The sequence below is a fragment of the Panthera onca genome, chromosome C1 (assembly GCF_046562875.1).
Source record: "Panthera onca isolate mPanOnc1 chromosome C1, mPanOnc1 haplotype 2, whole genome shotgun sequence".
NCBI lineage: Eukaryota > Metazoa > Chordata > Mammalia > Carnivora > Felidae > Panthera > Panthera onca.
The window spans coordinates 7729813-7752650 of NC_138346.1; the positions used below are offsets into that span (position 1 = coordinate 7729813).

The 22838-nt window shown below is 57.5% G+C and overlaps 2 long non-coding RNA genes across 2 annotated transcripts; both read right to left on the bottom strand.

The window, feature by feature from the left end:
• Positions 1-349: 349 nt before the first annotated feature.
• On the bottom strand, positions 350-8050 carry LOC144617043 (uncharacterized). Its single transcript, XR_013557034.2, has 3 exons — positions 7740-8050; positions 6341-6696; positions 350-398 (listed from the first exon to the last, which is right to left on the bottom strand). It is a non-coding gene; the product is annotated as an uncharacterized LOC144617043 (long non-coding RNA).
• Positions 8051-20771: 12721 nt separating this feature from the next.
• On the bottom strand, positions 20772-22739 carry LOC132673700 (uncharacterized). Its single transcript, XR_009608167.3, has 3 exons — positions 21937-22739; positions 21725-21834; positions 20772-21480 (listed from the first exon to the last, which is right to left on the bottom strand). It is a non-coding gene; the product is annotated as an uncharacterized LOC132673700 (long non-coding RNA).
• Positions 22740-22838: the final 99 nt, after the last annotated feature.

The following is a 22838-nucleotide window of genomic DNA, read 5'->3' on the forward strand; positions in this document are numbered from 1 at the left end:
TGGGTTTATAGAGGACGCAGGCTCGCTCCGCCGCGACAGCTGCTGGGGTGAGTGCCGCTGTAGGCCGGCTCTGGGCTGGGCGGTTCACCTCTCCGGTTGCACCATGTGAAATTGCCATTCCGGGGCGCCTGGGTGGCGCAGTCGGTTAAGCGTCCGACTTCAGCCAGGTCACGATCTCGCGGTCCGTGAGTTCGAGCCCCGCGTCAGGCTCTGGGCTGATGGCTCGGAGCCTGGAGCCTGTTTCCGATTCTGTGTCTCCCTCTCTCTCTGCCCCTCCCCGGTTCATGCTCTGTCTCTCTCTGTCCCAAAAATAAATAAAAAAAAAAAGTTGAAAAAAAAAGAAAAAAAAGAAATTGCCATTCTGTTCTTCGAAATGGTCAGGTCCATTCAGAAAAGACCTGTAACAGTTTTTAAATTTTTTAAAAAATGTTTTATTTATTCTTGAGAGAGAGACAGAGCATGAGCAGGGGAGGGGCAGAGAGAGAGGGACACAGAATCCGAAGCAGGCTCCAGGCTCCGAGCTGTCAGCACAGGGCCCCACGCGGGGCTCAAACTCACAAGCGGTGAGATCATGACCTGAGCCGAAGTCGGACGCTCAACCGACTGAGCCACCCAGGCTCCCCAAGACCTGTAACGGTTTTATCTAAAAGCCTGGGTGGCTCAGTCAGCTGAGCTTCTGACTCTTGGTTTTGGCTCAGGTCATGATCCCAGGATCATGGGATTGAGCCCCACCCAGCATGCAGCCTGCTTGAGATTCTCTCTCTCTCTCTCTCTCTCTCTCTCTCGTTCTCTCCCTCTGCCCCTCTTCCCCACTCTGCTCTCCCTCTCTCTAAAAAAAAGGGGGGGGGAGTCAATATTTATAACATGCCAGAAACTGTCTTTTTTTTTTTTTTTTTTTTTTTTTTTACCATTTAAACATGATGGAAACCTTTAGAGAAGGAGGGTGTCTAGGCAAAACTCTTTTAAGTTGAAAAGGTGCAAAATTTTGCATACCACTGCTCAGCCTTGTGGGGGAAAGAATGCAGACCCTTTCCAGGGTTCTGCCTGCCTCCTCTCTTTTGTGTCTATTGTCTTTCTTTCCTGTGGTTTCTCTCCATACGTTTTCCTTCCCTTTTCTCTATTTTGCTGTCAGTTGTGTTTCTTTGAAACTTGCTAATTTAATGCCCTCGATTTCGACTGTAATATTCACATTTCTTCCTCTCCTACATGATCGATTATCCCTAATCAATAATTTTTCTTGTTGCTTTCAAATCTTTTTGTTACCATGAGATGATCTTTTTAGAAAACACGGTCTTTCTGATGAAGAGATATTTACTGGAGTCATGTGGTTTCCTTCAGTGTTACTTCCGTTTATTTTCTTTTGTTAAGATAAACCGAAATTAGATTTAATACATTATATTTAAAATATTCAATCAGGTCCCTTTATAGCAATACTTCTATCAATTTATCTCTCTAAACGTCTTACCCGCATCAATGCAAAAAGAGATTACTGGAAACGGTGGTTATTCATTAATTACAGCTATTTTTGATAGGGAGATTTATTTTTATTTTGTTTTGCTTTTTGCTTTCTTCTTTGTGCTTCCTTGCCTCGCTTGAATTCTTTAAAACCAGCAGGTAGCATTTAGCCAAATGTAAAACATGAAGAATGTAACAAGAACCGTGTGGGCACAAGGAGGAAACTTATCAATGATACAAAGTTTGTTCCTGCAGTGTTTCATCCAATAAATATTAATGCCAAAAATTGGTTGAATATAGGGCAATTTCCTGTGGTTCGATGTATTACAATGACTTTATAATGACTGTTTGAGGTAAGTGTTATCAGACCCATTTTACAGATAAGGCCACTGAGGCTCAGAGGAGCTGAGTGGTGTGCCCAAGACCACACCAATAGAAACTGGAAGAGCAGAGACTAAAAGCAGTCCTGCTTGTTGTTGAAGGCCACACCCTTGACCACTGCCCAGCCCTGCCTCCTCCTGAGTCCACGGGTGCCTTCTGACTGTGTCAACCAGCTGGGATTTGCTCAGGGCACAACACAAAGGTGGAAGGCTCTTCTTGAAAGGGTGGAGGGCTTGGCCCCCTCCTCAGGAGGCCTGGCTGTGCCCCAGAGGGGCAGGAGGGGACAAGGTGGAGCAGTTGTGATGACATCTGGGGGTGGGCGAGATCTGCAATGATGGACAAAGTAGCCGGCAGAGACGAGGGGCCAGGAGGAGTTGGAGCGAGGAGGCAAAGGAGAAATCAAGGCCCGGATGCCTGACACCAAAGTCCTTCCAGCACCCATCTTGCACCCCCAGGGCCCCTGAGATCTGGAAGGCCATGTCAGGGGTGCCTCAGCCACTGTGTCCTGTCTGAGTCCAGCTACCAGGCATGGAGTAGAAGGGGAGTGCACACACATCAGGGCCCCTCCGTAACCACATTCCAGCTGGGCACATTCTGCCCCCTGTGCCCCCTACACGGAGCTCCAGGCCCCATCACCTGGGGACCAGCAGAGGCCAGCAGCTTGGGCAGGGGACAAGAGGCTGGGGGGCGGAGGGAGGGGGCCTGCAGAGGGTGCAGCCAATAAATCTCCTGAGACAATTATGGCGGTAAGGCATAAACAAGGCGCTTTGCCTGCTGCAGCCGCCCCCTCTCCTGCATACACGCGGGCACGCGCGCGCACACACACACACACACACACACACACACACACACACACTAAAGCGCGGCCCATTTGCAGGGTAATGGCTTTGCGACAGGAGGAATTATCTGCAGCATTAGAGGTAGCCAGGCCAGGCACTGGGCCTAACGGATACCAAGGGAAGAAGCAGGTGCCCAGGTGCTGAGGCCTGCACCCCCGAGGAGGCTGCGGGGGTGGGAGGCATGGGTAAGGGCTGCTGACGGCTTGGTGAGGGCCAGTGCCAGGTAGATTGCCCGTACCACTGCTGCCCCCAGTCCTTTCTGCTTCCAAGGCTACAAGTGGACAGACGAGCGGGTGGCACTAACTCAGCACTTGAAATCATAACAAAGCAGACCCCCCTCACTCCCCCACCACTGTTCCTGTTCTGCCTCAGGGCTCTTCAGCCCCAGACCGCCTCATCCTGCTGACAGCCTAGAGAAAGAGGCCAAGAGTGACCAAAGGGAACACACAAAGGAGGACACATGTTATAGGTGTGGCGACAGGGGCGGCTCTGTGACTGTCATAGGAATTGTCCAGCATCGCCAGGGAGGAGGGGTTCGGGGGGGAGGGCCCCTTCCTTCCCCAGGTCAGGAAATGCCTCTGAATGCCTGTTTCAGGGTGGGAATATTGGGGGCTCATCTCCTGGCCCCGTTAACCAGCTAACCCTGGTAGGGGCAGCAAAGCCCCAGTAAAGAAAGTGAGGCAAGCTCTTTCAGGCTGCTTGGGACGCTGAGGTCATGGTGATGCGGGGGTGGGCCGGTCCTTGGGGGCCTTCGCGTCCCACCCCGGGGCTCAGCCAGGCCTGCTGACTGACGGCGGGGAGGGGGCGGGTGGCGAATCACGCCTGCCAGCCTGACAATAGAGCCGGGCTCCGTGACTCTGGCAGCAACAGAGCACCCTGCCCACCTGCGGGCACACCCAGATTGCATTTGCTGAAATAAATTGCTGAAGAAAATAAATCCTGCACACGTGATTAATGGGAGGCAGGGAGGCAGGCAGCCGCCGCAAAGAGCCGCTGGGGAACAGAGTGACAGTCGGGCACAAAGCCAGCGCTGCCGTGGGGCCTCAGGGAAGGGGCTCTGATGGCTGCATAGTCACGGGGGTCACCGGAGCCCTGGCATAGCCACCAAACAGCGGGGCTGAGCCCGCAGGCAGAAGAGGCCCCCCGGGGCTCAGGCCAGCCCCCAGCATGGCTCTGCATCATTGCAGGTGGTGTGGAGGGGGCTGACCCCGAGCTTGGAGTTACCCTGACCTGGTCCGACTGCTTCTGGAAATTGGGGGTTCCCATGGGCCAGAGGAGGGAAAAAGTAAAGCTAGGATCTCAGAAGGAGGGACAAGGGCTGAGGAGAAGGGGCTTCCCTACTGGCCAGCTCTGAGTTCCTGAGCAAATCACTTCCTGTCTGAGCCTCAGTCTCCTGGTCTGCTCAATGGAACTAGTGTCTGTGCCTCCCTCGTAAAGTGGTTCAGAGGCACAGTTGAAGCCACCCAGGCAAAGTGCCTCCTCGGGTCCGGTGCTCACAGGGGGCCATCCCAGCTAACAAAGGGGTATTCAGCACCTCTGATGTGCCCGTGTTGTGCTGGGAACTGGGGTACAGTCTCTGCCTGCATGGAGCCTAGAGGCAAACACTGAAAATGACATAATATGTAAGTCTTCTCAAATGCACAAGGTGCTGTGAAGGAGAAGGCCGGAGTGCTGGGGGGAAATGGGTGGTAGGGCCACAGTCTGGAGGTCAAGGCAGGCTTCCTGGGGGCACCCGACACAAGGAGACTTGTGGCAAAAATGCAGAAGCCTGACAGTACACTCTGTTGGTGAGGCTGCTGAAAAACAGTCTTGTCGCTGTGTGTGGGGCACCCGACACACCGGCTCAATCCCTACCTGAATTACAAGCACTCTTATTCCACAACTGGCTCTCCACTTAGGGCATTTTATCCTACAGATAGGTGCAAAAGCACATTTAGGAAATGATGGAGGTACACGGATGTTCACTGCATTGTTGTTAACAGGAGCAAAAAAAAAAAAAAAAGCAACAACAACCCAGAGACTCATCGAGAAAGGGCGGGGTTAAATAAACTGCAAACAGCCACACAGTGGAAGACTATGCAGCTGTGAAAAAGGAACAAGGAATCTACTGTTCCGGAAAGAATGTTGAGATACATTTAGTGAAAACAAAATGCAGAAGAGCATGCATAGTATGCTTCCTTTTGTGTAAGAAAAGAGGGAAAATAAGAGCATAGATGTTTATTTTCTTTAGAAGACTATACAGTAAATTAATAAAAGTAGCCATCTGGGGTTATGTGGGAGGAAACCAGGCACATGGGGACAGCATGGCAGGAAGGCTTTTTACTTTGTATTGCTTCAATTTTTGAAGCAATTGGGGCAGTATTATCTACTGCCAACAAATATTTGTAAAATCATATTTTAGGGTCTTTGTTTCTTCCTGGAGGGCAGAGGGCTCCTGGATGGCATCTCAGTAACTAGAAACGCCAGAGGAAGGAGCTAGTTAAATTTTACTGATTCCAGGCCCGCCCTCAAGCTGGTACACAAGCGCTGGCCGGCTCTGAACAAAACACGTTTGGGGACAGTTAGCTAATACACCCAACCTTCTGGGAGGGATCTGAGGCTCAGCACGTGTGGCCCCAACCAGGCCCGGACTTGGCCTTGTGCTCCAAGGAAGGCCCAGGACTTCACGGGCGGGGCCTGGAGGAGCGACCCGAGCTACGGAGCAGCGGACCGCGGACGGAGGGGGGGGGGGGGGGGAACAGCACCGTGACGTGTCTGGTGGAACACCCGCCACCCGATGGGGGTTCAGGAGAGAAGAAGGGTGCTCGGCTCTGCGAAGACGCGCTCTTTCCGGGGCCGATCCCCGGCTGTAAGCGGCGCTCTCTCCCGACCCGGGGCCCGCAGGAAGCCCCTCCTCCTGACGGATGGGCCCGGCGACCCGGCTCGGGAGGGCAGAGAAGGTGCGGGGCGCCTCCTGGTGGTGCTCCGTGAGAGACGCGGGGCTTGAAGGACAGAAAAGCCCTGGACCAGGTCCCAAGGAGGCTTGGGGGGCTCAGTAAACCACAGGGTCGCACATCTGGGACAAGGGATTCGAACCCAGGCTTCGGGGTGGGGGAGACCTTGGAGCAATCGAAGATCTCTGACTGTGACCAACCCAGTAGACCCCCAGCCGATGGGAGTCTGACCCTTCCCCCCCAAGTCCCCTCTTTCAGGCCCACCCATCAAAAGGGCACCGCCGCGCTGCCTGGCGTTCTTCTGGGGCTCAGAGAGGTGAACCTCCTGCGTTTTCTGCCCTTCCCATGATCTTTCCGCCTTGTCCTCCCCCCACCCCCACCCCCTTTTCCTAAGGCAGCCCCTTTTTGTTTTCTGAATCACCCTCCCTGCTCAAGCCACAGACCAGGGCAGCTTGGGAGCTTAATCCCTAGGGAGCAAAGTGTAGGACGAGCTGCATAATTTGCTGGGCCCCTTGTTTAACAATTACTACGAATTTCAAAATGATGCTGGCAGAGCATTCAATCAAGTGGAGCATCTGAGTGCAGCTCTGGGAAGCTGAGTGGGACCAGAAGCCAGGGACGCTGGTGAAGGTGGTGCTGGAAGGAGGGGGCGCAGAGAGTGGGGTGCTAGGCTTCCTACCCCTAATCCCCAGTACACGGGCCCCTAGGCCTGGGATCGGGGGCTTCCCCTACCTCATCATCGTTTCTGAGCGTCTCCTCTGGGAGCGTCTTCACTGCTCCCCAGCTCGTGTGGACGCACGTGTACATGACCATGCAAATGTGCATGCCAGGTCAGGGAGGTCCTCAGAGCAGAGGGCTGGGCCATCTGAGCCCCACCGCTGCAGGCTTTATTAAGTGCTTACATGCACTAGCCTCACTAGGCCTAAAGGTATGCCCATTTTGCAGATGAAGAAACTGAGGCATGGAGAGGCTGATGGCTTACCAAGGTGAGCCATGTTTCCCAGGTCTGGTCTCCCCACTGGGGACACCCCTCCGAGGGATTAAAGGGGGTGCAGGAATCCTCTCGCTTACACAGTCCTGGCTGGGGCCTGGGGGAAATAAAACAACCATGATCTGTGAAGTTCAATGAACCATTAGCAAGTGCCAGGGTCCATTCTACGCATCTTACAGGGCGTGACTCAGGGATCCCTCACAGAAGCTTCGCGCAGCAGGGGCCATAATCACCCCACTTTGCAGGCATGGAGCATGTGAGGCACAGCCAGTTCACACAGCCTGCTGGGGGACACACCACAGAAAGGGTAGAGGCAGGATTTGAATCCAGGCAGGCAAGGTCTGCTGTCTGAGTTGGTACTTGAGCACAGCTCCGAGGGTGCCAGGGGAGGCTACACATGGGGACAGAGGGACAGGCTGCCCCGTGGTCTCTTGGGTCCATCTGGCTCTTGGCCCCTCAACTCTGAGCCATGCTGCCTCTAAGTTCTGCTCTGGGCCTGGCTCCTTCTTTGCCTCCAGGGGTCCCTCCAACTCTCAGGCCCTGCATCATGGGACTCAGGCTATGGGGGCCCTGGGGCTGGGTGAGGGAGGGGCTTCTCAAGCAGCACTGGTGCTTGGGGCCGGAACACTGGGGTCTGGTCCCCTTTCCCCCAAGAAGTGGGCTGCCCGGGGAAGGGTGCTTTCCATGTGGCCAGAGGCCCTGCCCCCCAGACTCAGCCAGTAGGATGTCCCCCCAGTGCCTCCCCAGCCCAGAGGCTCAGGATCCAGTAAGAGGGACATATGGCATCCTTGCCTCTCTACACACCACCCCCCAAGTCCTTATCTGTCTCTCTGTCCCTCTCTCCTTCTCTCAGCCCTCCCCCCCACCTTGTCTCTCAGCGAGCCTGTGTCTCTATTACTGTCTCACTCCCTCCCCCCGTCTCTTCTGTCTCTGCTGTATCTGTGTCTCTTGTTCTCTCTCTGTGTGCCCCCCCACAACTTCCCACATCTTCTCTTGAACCCCCTCAGCAGCCCCCAGCCTTCCCAGGGCTTGGCTCTCAGGAAGCCCCCTCCTCTCCCCGACCTTATTGGAGCAGAGAGGGAGCGAGAGCACATTTCTTCTCGTCCAGGCCTAATATCTTAATGCAAGGCCATTACTCACCCAGAGTCCAGGCAGGGCAGGCCTCTCCCCTCCTCGTTTGTCATCCAGAGTGAAGCCTCTGCGTTGTTCCTCGGGGATCAGATTAAGGGACTGACAGTCAGGATGAACAAATTTAGCGGCCAGCGCCGCCTCCTTCCTCCCTCCCACCCCAGCCTCCCAGGCTCCGAGTCCCTGAACTTTGAGTAGGGGAGGTCTGAGGCCTCTGCGAGTCCTGTTTCCTGGTTCTGCTCCTCCTCAAAGTGCCCAGCAAGGGATGAGGGGGACCAGGAGCTTTTCTCCTCAGAGAGGAAGAGAAACAAAAGAGGAGCGGGGTCCAGAGGAACCTCTACACCCTGGGGACTGTTGAGCATTTAGTGTAAAAATAGAACAGCCAACACTATATATAGTTCCTTAAAGCCCTGTTCAAAGCCCTTTTACGTGGTTCACTCACATAATCCTTACAACATCCCTATGAGGTAGGTACTGTTATTATCCCATTTTACAGGGACTCAGAGAGGCTAAGTGACTTGCCCAATGCCACACAGCTAGTGAAGTCTGTCAGCCATGGTGCTTTGTATCTTGGTTCATTTTCTCAACACAGTAGCTGGGGGAGAGGGACTCATGTCACCCCCCTGTTACAGATGAGAACAGAGTTGTTCGTTCACGTCTGGAACACTCACCACGGCTCTGTTCTCTGTTCCCCACTGTGGTCCTGCCCTCCCTCCTTCTGGTTTCCCTGCCCTCTCCCCGCCCCCCCAGCTCTGCACTGCCCTCAGCAGCAGAGCTGGTGTGACTGGAGCCATTTGGGGGAAGAAGGAGTGAGAGGCTCTCTGGCCTGGCCTGTCTGCCCCTCAGTTCCATCGCTGGGGCCACAGCCTCTACCAGGGCTCTTGGTCTGGGGGCTGTGTCGAGAGTAACCTGCTATCATCACCCCTCTTTCTGGCCTTGTCACTGAGCAACTGCTGCCTGGAACCCAGACCCCAGAGCTGAAAGCCAAGCGCTGCCTTCATGGGAGGGGCAGGAAGGGGCTGTGGAGCCCACCTGGAGCCTTCCCACTGCTGTCTGGACACCAACTCTTTCCACTTTCCACATCAGCCAGGTTCCCATAGTAACCACTGGCTTGCTGTCTCCTAGCAACTGAGTGGTCCTCGGAGGGGGAGGCAGAGCAGTGGAGAGTGGCTGACATTTGAGGCCAGAGAACTTGGGTTCACATTTTGGCTATGTGAGGTCATAGCTGTGCAGTCTTTAGCAAGTCACTTAACCTCTCTGAACCTCTACTTTCCCTTCTGTGAAATGGAGATGATACTGCTCAAGGATGAAGCACTTAGGATAAAGTTGACAATCCATGAAACTCTAAGGAGTCTGCCAAGGTATGGAATTAATGAGAGAAGGCCAGTGGGGCACCGTTGGGCCTGGACGGGAGCTGAGGGAGGTAAAGCCCGGGTCCTGGGGGAGCCTAGTGTGTCTGGGCCTCCCCGTCATGAAGGACCCCAGCGGTGGCCCCACCCAGACTCCTTGGCCCTAGAGATGGCCACAGGCCTCAGTGCCGTGCTTTCTCGCATCAAGTAAGTGCCCAGGGACTCTTCCAGAGACGCCACACCTTCGTGATAGTTCTGCCTCCTCCGCTTACGAAACTACAATGCACTGGCTACCAGAACCAGATATGTCCCATGCCTTTTGCATTTGTTTCATCTTACCCAACCAGCTAGGTTCATTTTATTGTTGCCCAGTGTCAGTTGTGGAAACTGGGCTCAGAGAGGTTCTGTGCTCAAGTCTGGCAAGAGACTCACAAGACGCAGGGCTGGGGCTGGAGCCCCGACTCTGAGCGCCAGGTTCTTGACACATCGAAAGGACGAAGGGACGAGTGAGAGAGGGAGGGTGACTAAGGGTGGAGGTGTGCGGAGAGGGAGGGAGGGAGACCTCGGAACAGGTCCCCGGAGGCCTCCGCCCTCCCCCGAGGGGACACAGGGCCAGGGGGACAGGATGGAGCTCGGAGCGGGAGGAAATCTCCCTGGCGCTTGAAGGGACAAATGGCCCGGCGGTGGCTCATCCCGAGATGCCCCGGAACGCGCTCCCGGGAGGGCCGGGGTGGGGAGACCGTGAGCCCCGGGCTCGGGAATTTGCAGCGTTTCTCGGCACCGGTGGGCGGAGGCGAGGCTAGAAGGGAGGGGCCAAGCCCGAGGGGCCGGTGCCCGGAGAGGGGGAGCCTGCGGGCCCGAGGGCGGCGGGCCAGGGGCGGCCTGGGGGAGGGAGAGACCCCTCCGCCCTGTGCCCCGAGGCCCGGGCCGCACCCAGCCTGCCAGCTCCACCGGCTGGCGCCAGGCCCTCGGTCCCGGTCTTCGCTGGGTTGGGGCAGGGGCTGAGCCGGACGTTGACCCATATTCCCGAGGGAGCTCGGTCTCCACGCTCCAGTCTAGGTAGGCCCCCTCCCCCACGCCGGCCTCCAGGCTGAGCCTTCCCCGCCTCCCCCTCCCGGCAGCTCAGCCTCCTTCTGGGCCAGGGCCGAGGTCGCTGCGGCAGCTCGGGCCGCTTGATTCAATTAACTAATTCCCGACAAGACAGATGTGCGATTCCCCGCCGCCTGCCATTGGGCGGAGATGGAGCTCCCGGCGGGCGGGGGCGGGGCGGTGACGTCACGGACGGCCGCTGACGTCACGGGCGCCCGGCCAGGAGTCCCGCGGCGACCCGGCCCCCTCCGGCCTCTGCAGTGAGTGCCTGCTGGCGCCCGCGGTGTGCGCACCTGTGTCTTCACGCGCCACTCCTCTGGGGGACGCCCTGGGCCTCAGAGGTCTCCACTGGGTCCACGGTTTGGCCCAACTGGGCTGACTCCTAAGTGCGACCCCTCCATCCCTCCTCCCCGCCCTTCTCCTCTCTGCCCTCTGAATCTGCCACCCTCCCCTGGCCCTGCCCCCCACGTCTCTTACCTTGGTGGAGCTTTCTGGTGAGGGCGTGCACAGTGAGGTCCACGCGTGCTCGTACACACCCAGGCACGCACACATATGTGCACACGGGGCCTACTTGGACACACAGGTATATATATGCCCGTGGAGCATGCTTCCAGACAGGCACACAGTGGCGCCCATGTTGCACACATAGGGACACAGGGAGCCACAGTAGTATCCCAGCCACACGTGTGCACACATGTGTCCCCATATGCATGCCTGCAGGCCCCCAGGCCCTTGGCCCCTGGCCTCTGCCTTTACTCAGGCTCCTGGGCCTCCTACGGGGCTTTGAGGAAGGGGCAGCAGAGGGGGAAGGGAGGCATTGTCAAGGACACCAGCAAGGAAAGGAAAAAAAAAAAAAAAAAAAATGAAGTGGAAGAAATAAAATCAAAAGGCTTTTAAGGCTGCTCTCCCCAAGTAGTTGATGTCTTGGCTGCGATTGCCGGCAATGAAATATTGTGCTCTCTGATCGCTTAATGCACAGAGCACAGCAGCCCCTCCCCCTGCTCAGAGGCAGTCCCTTCCCCTGCCCCTCCACTCCACTCCCCTCCTCATCCTCCCTGGCAGATCTGCCTCCTTGCTCCCAAAGGGCCCAGAGTGTGTGGTAGAGGGCACAGCTGATGCTCACTTCCAGCCTGGCATCGACCCCAGGAGGGACTCCAGAAGCCACAGCTGGCATGGGGGCCCCAGCCCACAGCCTGGGTACGAGGGGAGAGCCCAGCTTTGGGCTGGGACCCCTGCCCATGCCTGGCAGTTGTGGACCTCAGGGCTCTTCCTGCAGAGATGCTGGGTCTAGGGGTGCACGTGTGCCTGGTGGGACTCTTGAGCAGCCTCAGAGGCTGAGACTCCTGGAGCGTGTGTGTGTGTGTGTGTGTGTGTGTGTGTGTGTGTGTGTTGGGGGGGGGGTGCATGGGGTGGGGGAAAGGTGTCCTGGCCTAATTCTGCACCTTTAGCTAAAAACTGATCTCACTCATGGTTAAAAGGCCTGGCTTTCAGCCTCGGCTCACACTCAGCTCCATCAGTTCCTGGCTTTGTGACCTTGGGCAAGCTCTGAGCCCGAGTTCCACACCGGGAAGGCTGGAGCAAATAATAGAACTGGCCGCATAGGGTTATTGGAGGATTAAAAGAAAACATATGCAAAGTGCATAGCCCGGGGCCTATGCAGGGGTGGGAGGAGGGCGAGCGGAGGGCGAGAGGCCTGCCCCCTGGCTCCACCCCACTTGCCCAGGACTTGGAGGGGCCCGGCGGGAGCCGTCTGAGAAGTGGGCTGCCCGCCGCCGCCCCTTCCCCTTCCCAAGGCCCTCTCCTCTGCCCTCCTTGCTTCCACACCCCGCCCCGCCCCCAGGCAACGGTTCACTCTCTGCGCCTCTCTCAGGGCTGCCAAATTGGCCAAATCTCCGTAATGCTAAAAAATTGGCCCATTAGCCGGCAGGGAACATTGACAGGAGCGGGGAGCCGTGTGTACTGCCTGCCACAGATGTGCCAAGAGGGCTGGAGGGAGGGGGCTCCAGGGCTCCCCAGAGACGCCAGCAACGCCCAGGGAATGGTCAGCCGCCAGTGTGTGTGTGCGGGCTTGTGTATGGCCCTAGTCTATGCCAGACTTACTGCTGGGGGCTTTCACAACATCACAACATACCTGAGAGGTCGGTCCTGTAAATATTCCCATGTTACAGATGAGGAAAATGAGGCTCAGAGACAAAAAGGGCTGGGGCAAGGTGGCTCAGTGTGTATCAGGGAGAGGACCTATGTCTGGTGTGAAATTCCACTGGCCTCCATGGAGCCCCCATCCTGGGTGTCCCAGTGACCCCCAGGTACCTCAGGAGCCTTGCTCCTGAAGTCTCTGCCCTCTGTCCCGTCTCCTGGCCCTGTCCCAAGGGGGTGTCTCACCGCACTGGGCAGCGGGCCGGGAAGTTGGTCTTGTTGGGATCAGCTATGCCCAGCTGCTCCTCGGTGGAGAGAAATGAGGTGTGGGGAGGAGGTCACTGGGTGCCTGGAGGAGGATGGAGGAGAGAGGTTCAGAGCTTCTGGCTGGCCCTCGCCTTCCCTCCTGGTGGTGCTTAGACAGGAGCTGCCCACCTGAGCCACTCTCCGGGCTGGGGGCTTGGTCATGGGACCAGGCTCTCCCCTGACCTCCTTGTTCAGGGTCTCAGACAGATACTTGGCTCCACTTTTGGGTAAGGAAACTGAGGCTTAAAGAGGCCCAGTGACCTGTGCACAGCTAGGAAATGGTAGCTCTGGCTTTTAATCCAGATTAGTCTGACAACAGAGCCTGAGGTTTTAATCCTATTGCTCTAGTGATGGGGGACTACCTCACCGGGTGTCATGTCCTATTAAGGGACAGTTTTAATCCTGAAAATGTTTTCATTCATTCTTTCATCCCTTAAACGTTAAGTACCTCCTAATGCCAGCACTGTGCACTGGGGATACAAGATGAAAAGGCCCTTCTGTACCCCCAGGCCTGGCCGCTCCACGCAGTAGAGATCACCCCGCCTCGCTCTGCAGACCCAAGAAAGTCCCCCTAATCTGTGCCTCTGCTCTCCCTCCCTTTCTGCATCTAGTTGTGTATAGATATGTCATTGCGCTGAGCTACATGGGGTCTCCATGCCTGCCCTTGAGAGGCTGAGGCACCTGCTAGTGGGTCTCGGGACCCCTTTGGTCCTTCCTCTGCAGTCCCCAACGTCCCACCCCCCCCACTCCCCACACACGTCAGGCAGAGTGGCAAGTACTTGATGATGACGATGGTGATGATGAGAGACGTTGATGATGGCGATGATGGTGGGTGGTGATGGTGGTGTGGGTGGGGTGGAGAAGGGGAGGATGAAAAGGACAGGGTGATGCAACTCCAGGTCCAAGGGAAGGGGAAGAACAGGAGAGAGAAAGGGGGTCCAGTGCGGAGGGGTGCTTTCACCTGCCCCACCCATGTCCCCGGCCAGCTCAGGGGAAGGCGGGGGCCTTGCTCCTTTCCGCCCTGACTCTGGCTGGGCACTGGGCTCGGCTCCGGTCTGGCCACGGCCTCTTGGCCCTGCCAGGCATCTGGAGCATGTCCACAGGTCCTGAGGGACAGGGCAAACCCCGGCTCTCCTGCCCCAGAGGACCTGTCAGCAGGGGACCGTGGAGTCCAGAGTGGCAGGCAGGGTACAGGTGCATGGGCCTGGGCAAGGGCTCTGAGGAGGGGCAGGGCAGGGCCGTGGAACAAGGTGGGCTCTGTAGGAAGGGACAGCTGTGTGGGCTGGAGTGGGTGGGTTGACACAGTGCTTCTGAGTTTGGGGTCAGATCAGTTCAAATCCAGTTCCAGCACCTACAGGCCGGGGGTCTTGCTGTTTCTTGATCTGAGTCTCCGCTTCATACACATGGGGTGACAGTGGTATCCACCGAGCAGTGATTTTTGCAACAATTCTGCAAGTTGGCAGCTCAGCAAAATGCCCGGCATGTAGGAGGCACTCTGGAGATGCCACTGACTCCATTCTCGTGGCCTCTTTGGCTGCAGCGGGCCGCGCAGATCCTGGCCAGCACTAGACCCCAGGTGCTCACCGCTGGGGGAGGGGCTGGGTTGGGGACTCCCGCCATGGGGCCTCTTGGCAGGTGGGCTGGGCTGGCCGCCTGGGCTCAGAAGGGCCACCTCCCCGTCCCCTCCCTGTGCCAGGCAGCCCGGCCCTCTATTGCCCCCACCTCCTGGCCTCCCCCTGCGCCCTCTCCGCAGGCTGGTGAGGGCTCTGACGTGTGAAATAAAAAGGGATTTTAATTACCTCTCAGCAAAACAGCAATTAGAGAGAATCACCGCACAACAGCAGTCCCCTCCTCCACTGCCCCCGCCAGGTCTTTCTCCCCCTTTTCTCCAGCCGCCACCCCGGCTCTGAGGCAGGAAGGCATAGGAAGTCCTCTGATTCAGCTCAGGCCCCCTGTGCCCCAGGTCTGGGGATGGGGGGCCACGGGACACGAGCGGGTCTGTGCTAGGGACAGGGCAGAGGGGAGCTGTGCGGGGAAGCACCCCGATGGCTGGTCACTCAGGTGGGACCTCCCTGTGCGTCTGCACCTTGGCGACAGCCAGTACCCATATCTTCGGGGTCCACATGTGCCCTGGTACATGCCCATCTGTGTGTGTGTGTGTGTGACCACTCGTGTGTGCATGCAAGCGTGTCAGCAACCTGGGGCAGCGCAACCCTCAGGATGAGCCCTCTGCACTGGGGAACCCGCACAGTTTTCAACAGGCTTTTAAAATAATTGCCTGTGACCCTGAGCTGAAGCTCTCTGTCCACTGGCCTCCCCCTTCCCAGACCCCTGCTGCCGGAGGGGTCACTTCTTGGTCCGTGGGCACAGCCTGCAGCCCCTGTGCTGCATTTGGGGAGGGGGCCGGGGAGGGTTGGGGAGGGGTGTGTCCCCACAGGTGGCCTGAGGCTGGGGGCGGTGGTGGTGGGTGGCTGATTGAAGAGGTAATTGCAGGCAGCAGGCCCTAGCTAATGCATGTTATGATTAAGCCCCATTACTGAGGGAGGCCGCTCAAGCATGGGGGCGGGGGCGGGGGGCGGGGGAGGCTGATTCTGGGGGGGGGGGGGGGCTGCGCCAAGGCTGACTGATAGTCCTTCTCATGGGGAGGGGGAGCGGGCTGCCACAGCCGCCTCTGCGGTCCCTTCCCCCTCCAGAGCTGTAGCCCACGGGAGCCTGCCCCTGAGAGGGGCGAGCCCGAGTTTAGAGGTGGGAGAGGCACCCCCCCCCCCCAACACACACCCTCACCCCTGGGCAAAGGTCTGAAAGCCCCTATTGTGTGTTCTAAGGGGCCCAACCCGCTCGGGTGAACAGCAATTTCCTGGCCATTAATCTTGGGGTTCCTGTGGCTGTCAGGGGCCCCCTGGCAACCATAAGTCTCCGTGCCGGGTAATATTATGTCTTTGGGTTGCAGAAGCCAGAAGGGCCGCAATTAGATGGCTGACATCAGAGACCCCAGCCCCGCCTCATCTCATTGGTTACCACGAGTGCCCATCAGGCACACCTCCTGCCCATTGGCTGAGGAGGGGCCAGGCCTGAGCCCCCTGATCCCCTGTGGGCCTTGGAATCTGGCTTCCTGGTTGGTGGGGAATGGGCCTCAGAACCTTTCGTTTCACGAGAAAGCGAAAGTTACTCACTTTCCCAAGAACACACGGTAAGGCCTGGATCAGACCTTGTGTTACCCCAGTATCCTAGCTTGGCCACTTACCAGCTGTGTGACTTTGCGACTGTCACCTAACTTCAGGGCCTCAGGTTCTCCCTCTGTAAAATGGGGATATAGTAGCATCTACGCCCAGAATTGCTATGAGGATTAAACAGGACAAATTAGCACTGGAAGCGCGGGACTTTTTCCAGATGGCAGCTACCGCTATTTTTACCTTTGCTCTTTGCTCCTTTGTGGGAGGCAGAATTCTAAGATGCCCCCCGGTTTTCCTGGCCCCTAGTGTACGTGCACACTCTCCCCATCGTTCAAGCAAACACAAATCCAGGTACTGTTATGAAGGGATTTTGCAGTTGTTACTAAGATTCCGAATTAGCTGAACTTAAGAGAGGGAGCTTAATAGACCTCATTACTCGGGCCCTTTAAAGGAGTTTCTCTGGCTGGTGGAGGCGAGGAAGACAGATTCGAAGCACGACAAGGATTCAGTGCCAAGGAGACTGTCCGCTGATGACTTTGGAGGTGGAGGGGCCACAAGGCAAGGGGTGCAGCTGAGTTCTAGTTGCTGAGAACAGCCCCCAGTTAACAGCCACTAAAGAAGGGACGCCTTGGTTCTATACCGATGCTGGCTCCCCCAGCAAGCTTGGAAGAGAAGCCTCAGCCCCCCCCAACCCCGACTTCAGCCCAGTGAGGCCCCGAGTGGAGAACCCAGCCTCGTGGAGCCTGGACTTCTGACCGACACAAACTGAGATCATAAATTTGCTGTTTTAAGTTGCTACGTTTGTGGAAGTTTGTTACGGGGCAATGGAAAACGAATAACCGTGTTTGGTAGTTTCAACGTTTTTTTTTTTTTTTTTTTTTTTTTTTTTAATTTATTTTTGGGACAGAGAGAGACAGACAGAGCATGAACGGGGGAGGGGCAGAGAGAGGGAGACACAGAATCGGAAACAGGCTCCAGGCTCTGGGCCATCAGCCCAGAGCCCGACGCGGGGCTCGAACTCACGGACCGCGAGATCGTGACCTGGCTGAAGTCGGACGCTTAACCGACTGCGCCACCCAGGCGCCCCCCGTGTTTGGTAGTTTCTATGGAAGGTCCTGGAACATCCTGCTGGGGTGGGGGTGGGGTGGCGGGGGGAGCTTGGTGCTGGGCTCTGGGCAGCCCCAGGTGAGGCTGCTACTGTCGAATGTGTGGATGTATACCAGCTGCTGGCATCTCTGCGAGGGGAGGCGGGGAGGCAGAGATTGGCAGCCAGGCTTCCTGCTTGGGGGGCCAGTGTGGGGCTGGGGCCCCTGGTCTTCTGCTGGCTGTCCTCAGATCTGGCCTGTCGCTGCATCCACGGGATGTCTGTGGGGGCTTTGTGCCACTCACCACCTCAGCCCACAACCCTGGGTGGCCGGCTGTGGGTAGAGGTGGGCATGGATGTTCCCCGTGACACGTAGGTGTTCAATGGGAACTCTGATTCGGGCACTCTTGTCCTCTATCCCACAATTCCACTTCAGGGAGTCTGTGACAGGGCCCCCCTCCAAAACACAGTCTGCAGGGAGGTCCTACCCAGGGCCTATGCCCGGCCCCCCTGCGTCCCTCTGAGCCCCTCTGTCTCCTTCCCTCCACAGCCCTGCTCTCCTACAAGGGGCAATTAGTGGCCTCAGCTTTAATTAGCTAACGATCCCCTTCGGTTCCAATCACTTGAAATGATGATGGAGTGCTGGGGGAGGGGAGCTCGGCCCAGTGACCCTGTGAAGCAAGGAAGAGGTCCTTCAGGTCCTGCTGGCTTTTCTGGGCTCTGCCCAGCTCCAGCCCACCCCGCTTCTCGCGATGGGCCTTGGCAATCCCGACAGGAAGTACCCCAGGCTCTGGGGCCTACCTTCCTATATGCCCCAAACACTTGTGGCTTTATTTGCATCTTTTTTTTTTTTTTTAGTTTATTCATTTTGAGAGAGAAAGAGAGAGAGGGTACAGGTGAGGGGCAGAGAAAGAGGGAGAGAGAGAGAGAATCCTAAGCAGGCTCTGCACTGACAGCACAGAGCCTGAGGCAGGGCTCGAACCCACAAACTGAGATCATGACCTGAACTGAAATCAAGAGTGGGACGCCTAACTGACTGAGCCACCCAGGCTCCCTATTTGCATAGGAGACCAGCTCCCTGTCATGGCCTGTCCATCAAACAGTAAACCCAAGGGGCCTGGTTGTCAGAACCAGAGACCCACAGGCTTCAGACTCTCTACCCCCTTTCCTCCCTGCCCCCCGCTGCCACCACTCTGCTTTAACTCTGTCAATCTGGCTTCCTCCCCCAACTGCATTGTGGTCAAGGTCTTGACACTCAGGCAAGGACAGGGTGATGGGAAAAATCCAGGGTCCCCACAGCTAAGGAAGAGAGACCATGAGAATGCCAAGTCATAGATAATGTCAGGTGGGGACAAATGCTGTACAAGATGTACCCAGGGCAACAGAGAGAAAACAACTGGGTGCTTCAGACAGGGACATCCAGGAAGAGCCCTTGAAGGTGGGGACATGTGGAAGGGAGGCCAAGGGCCTGGCTGCAGGCCCTGAGTTTCTTCCTGAGGTCTCTGGCCAAAGCCACCTTGGCACCTGCCTGGTCCCCTGGATTCAGCACCTCCCACCCAGCACAGTTCCTGGGCTGAGATCACAGCTGGGCCTTCACTCAGGTTCTAAGTGCCCTGCCTGTCCCTTCATCTCCCGGCTGGTAGTGTGCGTGCCCCCGAGATACTGAATGCAGCAGATAGGTTCAAAGGTCAACTTCAGGGCTGTGAGCTGGGTGAACTGGAGCACCTTTCTTTCGGTGTCTGGCCTTCATTTTCCTATGTGTGCACTGGGGTCAGTGACAGGGCCCCCAGGGGGTTTCTAAGACTCAGTGTGGTAAAGCAGGTGGAATGCTTGGCACAGAGCTTGGCACTTAGGAGGGTTCCATGTGTTTTATTATGGGGGCTCCAGCCACAGCACTGGGAGTGGCCGAGGCCACTAACTGTCCCTTGTAGGAGAGCAGGGCTGTGGAGGGAAGGAGACAGAGGGGCTCACAGGGACGCAGTGGGGCTGGGCATAGGGCCTGGCTAGGACCTCCCTGTGGATTGGGGCATGGGCCTGCTCCATCCAGCCCAGTCCATGCCCCAGGTTCTGGGCTGGGCACATGGCACAGACCTCTCTGGCAACGAGAGACCCTCGGGCAGGCTCCTTCAGGTAGGGACCTGCCCAGCCAGGGGGACTATCAGGGGATCCTGGAGAGGGGACTGATGAAGGACAGGAGGGCTGGGGATGGGCTGAGGGGATGGCTAGAACAAAGGCATAGAAGTGGGGGTTCAATCCCTTGGAAAGGAGGGACATTTGGGGGAGCACGGGCCAGGAGGCTGGAAGGGGGTCTGAGGCCAGACCGAGGAGGCCCCGGAAACCGCAACGAGGGGTCACAGAGGGTGTGGGGCGGGAATGGGCAGGACAGAGCAGCACCTGGTGAGCAAGCAGAAGGAAGACGCCACTTTCCTCCAGCAAGGAAAGGAGAGCTGAGGACTAGAACTGAGACAGGTTGGATGGGAAGGAGAGGAAGAAGGACTTCTGGTGATGGAGAGGAGCTGGAGCCGGGGCAGGGTGGGCCCAGGGGGCGGGTGAGAGGCCGGGAGCCATGGAAGGCCTCAGTCTCTGATGACCAGACGGGTTGTGCGTCCTAGACAACCTGCGTCCTTCCGTTGGGGATGTGACCCTGAGGACTGCTGGGTGGGAAGTGGTGCTGTGGGCCAGTGGGTGCAGGGTGCTAACCCTCACATCTGTGGTGTCCCATTCGGGCCTGGAGGCTGAAGTGAGGGGCTTGTGTGGGGGAGGCCTGGGAGGGCGACAGGTATGGAGGAGGGATTTCACATTTGCCTTCTGCCCGTTTGTGTAGTTTAAGTCTCTTAAAACAAGAATATACTTATACATTTCTTTTAAGAAAAGGAAAAAACAGATCCAGAGGTTGGTAGGTGACCCCAGAGAAGAGTCTGTGCATCGTGGGACAGACCAGGTAGTGGGAGAACAGGTGAGGGGAGCATCGGGTGTGTATGTGTGTGGGGGGAAGGAGTGGCCCCCTCTTGTCATCTGATGGGTCCCAAGGCCAAGGAGAAGCATGTGGAGGCTCTGAGAGCCCGGGCAGGTTTGTAGGTGGGGGCCCCCAGCCTGCAGACGTAGCACCCGACCAGACAAGGGAGGCTGACATCCCAAGAAGACGAGTGGCAACTGGCTAACGGAAGAGGTGACGGGAGAAGGGTGTTTCAGTAGCAGGACAGCAAGTGCTAAGGCCCTGAGGTGCATGAGAGGCAGCTAAGTTCCAGGAAATGAAACTAGGTCAGAGTGACCAGAAAAAGAGAGAGGTTGGAGGTGGGGAGACAGAGCAGGAAGGGCAGAGAAGGGTGGGAAGAGGTCACTGCCTCGTGGGCACACTAGGTATGTGAGTTCTATCGTGAGGGGTGAGGAGGGCCACTGGGAGCCTGCGGCCCGTGGGGAGGCTGGGCAGCTGTCCAGGTTGGAGTGGGCATGCCATGGTGTTGGGACCTAGCAGAGAAGCTCAGCTAGGGGTCTGCATGGGGGTGATTCTTGAGCCCAGCTTAGTGAGGGCCAGGCGGTTTGGGGAGGAGGCCAAAAAGCCCGAGTGCTACCCTTGAGGTCCAAACATCTGAAATAAGTGGGGTGCAGGTCCAGCCCTCCCTACCCCCCTCTCTGGCCAAAGGCATACCCCACTGGGAGCTCAGGCAGGAAAGATAGGCACCCCCTCACACCATGGAGTCACCGCGACAGGGCAGAATGAAGGTAGCAGCTGGGTGATGGGCCTTGTGGACCTCTGGGGCCCCCCAGGTCTGCTGTGGGCACCCAGCTTTCCCACAAGAGTCTGAGTCAGCACCGTGGTGGCCGCCTAGAGGCTCTGGCCTTCCCCCGCCCCCTCCCCGCCACCCCGGCCACTTGGGAGAGTCATTTCATTTCTCAAATTAAAAATCCATTTTGTGCTGTGAATAATAGATGGGGTGAGCACTGGGAGGCTGGGCAGAGGACAGGAAGCTGGCTGGGGGGCGTTTTCCAGGACACGGAAGATACTGCAGAGCTGTCTGTGGTGGAGAGGGGGAGCTGGGTGGGCAGGGTGGAGGCGGTGGGGGGGCATCTCGCAGAGCACAGGCAGGGGTAGGGGCTCCTAGGCCTGTGCACTGGAGTGGCAGGCCCAGTCTATCCCCACTTACATGCAGGCCAGAGGGGCGCCGCGACGGTTCTGATCACGGCTGGGCTCCAGGCTGACCCAGGCCTGGCTTCAGGTTGGCAGCCCCCTTGGAGTGGAGCATTTTGCCCCTCACTTAGTGAAGGCTCAACAGATGTGTCACTGGTGCGAGCACTGCGGTCCCCAGGGAGTGGGCGGTCTTCGCGAACCCTTCTCCGGAACCCAGACCTGGTGATGCCCACCCAGGAGGAGTGGGCTGGGATCTGGTCTTCGGTCAGGGAAGGGGCTGAAGTGAGGGTTTCAGGACCGACCCGCACCCCTCCCCTCTGCTCCTTGCACACCCTCAGCCCTTCTCTCTCCAAGGCGGCTCTGGGGGCAGATGCTCCCCAGCTCCTGCCTACCTGGCCCCTAAGCTGGGCATCCCGTTGCCTGGCTCCGGGCTTGGCTGGGTGCTGCTGTGTCCTGTCATTCTCTTGCTCCTCAGTCAGGAGGTCACCTTGACAATCGGGTGGGGGGGGGGTGGGGGGGAGGGGAGCTGGAACTGGATGCCTCAAGGAGAGTGCACGGGAGCTGGAGGCCAGACCCCTGGTGTCCTCCCCCACTTGCTTCTCTTTCTGAGAAGGGACAAAGGGCAAAGAAGCGAAGGGCCTGGTCGCTCTTTGCTGGTGGGCTGTATAGGGGGTCTAGGACTGAGCGCTCACGGGCCCAATCCCCAGGCCACTCTGGAGGGCCCTGGTTACCTTGCTCGGGGGCTGGGTTGTCCTGGGAGTCTCTGAGGTTGGGTGTTCTGTGCGGGGTGCGGTGCTGAACAGAGCAGGCAAGATGGAGTGAGGCAGGCAGGTAGGGTGGCCTGGCCGAGAGCGGGGAGGCAGAGGAACAGATCAATGGCAGCTGGGAGTCTGGGAGAGGGATGGCCAGGGATGGCTCTCAGGGGGTCCGACAGAGAGCTGACCTGGCAGGGAGGAGGGGCTGAGGGCTCAGGTCCCCCACCCCCTAGTGGCTGGCACAGCAGGGTCCCCAGGGAAGCCTGTTTGCTTTGTGCCTTTCTGTCGGAAGAGAGTCGGCTCCCTGAGACAATATCCATTTTTATATTTCTTGGAAATTTCACGGCATTCATTTCAGGGAAAATAAAAGCTGTCATTGCTGGAGAAATGATACCAATCAGGGCCTGAAAAGGCTGGAAAATTATCCTCCTGGAGACGGAACGTTGAGGGAAAAAATGCAGATTAAAAGCACAAAGAACCACTTTGCCACCGCCCTGCCCTCCCCTCCTCCCTTACGGAATCACCACATTTTACATAATTCCACCTCTCCTCAGTAGAATTAATTGGACCCAAGAAGAATGTGTGGGGCAGAGGAGGACCCTGGGATGGCCGGAGGTGGAGGCAGAGAGTATCCAGAGCAGTGGTATAGAGATGGATGGATGGACAGACACAGGAGAGGCAGCACGGGGGCAGAGGAGGCCACTCAGGGCCAGGGGCCCAGGACCCAGGCTGCTGAAAAGCCCCAGGGAGGGGACAAGGTGATGGGTCCTTTGAGCCCTTGTCTTGTCGGTGTTATCAGCTGGGGCTCCATGGCAGTCTTGGGCTGTCTCGCTGTTGAGGCCAGTCCTACAGGCTGGAACTGGCAGGTCTGGGAGCACTGGTGCCTTGCAGGGTCCTGTGCTAGGAAATGAGAAAGCAGAGAGACTCGAGAGACAGTAGCATTGGTCCAAGAAGCCCTGAGATCCCTGTGCCTCACATGGCCAGGGCCTGAGGGTACTGTGGTGAGCCAGGCAGAAGCGGACCCTGTTTCAGGGGCTGGGGGCCGTGGGAGGGAGGTCCCACATTAAAAAAGCAAGTTGTAAGGGAAGAA